This window comes from Elaeis guineensis, chromosome 6, assembly GCF_000442705.2.
Source record: "Elaeis guineensis isolate ETL-2024a chromosome 6, EG11, whole genome shotgun sequence".
Classification (NCBI taxonomy): domain Eukaryota; kingdom Viridiplantae; phylum Streptophyta; class Magnoliopsida; order Arecales; family Arecaceae; genus Elaeis; species Elaeis guineensis.
The window spans coordinates 105181344-105182207 of record NC_025998.2 but is presented as its reverse complement, the minus strand read 5'-3'; positions in this window follow the sequence as shown (position 1 = coordinate 105182207).

The window sequence follows — 864 nt, the reverse complement described above, 5'->3', positions numbered from 1 at the left end:
TCTTGATGGGTTATCGTTGGGCCTTAGTCCCTTCATAATCTATGCTTGGGAAAGACAAGAGTAGTCATTAGGATCAATAAAAAAAATTCTAGGTAGAATTTCCTAATCTAGATCTAGTGGATTCAAAAACCCTAGATCCTTAGTCTTATTGTCTTTAGCAAACAACTTTCGATTTTCGATTTTCGTTAAAGCTTGCTTGAGCATAGATTTGAAAATTATTTTTAAACCCAGTCTCTGTGGGATCGACCCGTACTTGCTACTCTACACACTGTGCGCTTGCGATTTTATTTACAAATTTTAAGATTTGCACATCAAGTTTTTGGCGCCGTTATCGGGGATTTGGAGTTTTAAATTATTTTCAAATATTTGTTCTTCGTGCTTTATAACTCTCTTTCTTTTTCCTTTAGGTTTCTAGATTTAGTTGGTGATTGCTGGAAAACTCAGGTACGCTTCTAATTTCTCTTTTATTATTTTTAGTTAATTACTTTTCCTTTTAGACCTAATCATTTGAATTTACTTAATCACAAAAAAAAAAATAAATAAATAAAATAAAATAAAAGACATTTCATAATTGTGAAGTAAAATATCAAAATAAAAAAAAATCTAAATTAAAATTTTTTACATTCTTGGTCATCTTGTTTATTTGCATTTGTATTTTCATAATTAATCTAAGGACATCAACCCATTAACAAGATAAGGTGGGGATTTCATTACCCTTCCTTAGCCCAAAAACCATCTCCATCATATTGCATTACCTAGACCTTTAATCTTAAAATCAATTAGACGTCAACCTTAAGGAATTCGAGCTCAATAGGACAAGGAACCCTAAGAGTTCTACCAAGTTTGAGTTGTTTGATTAGTTGG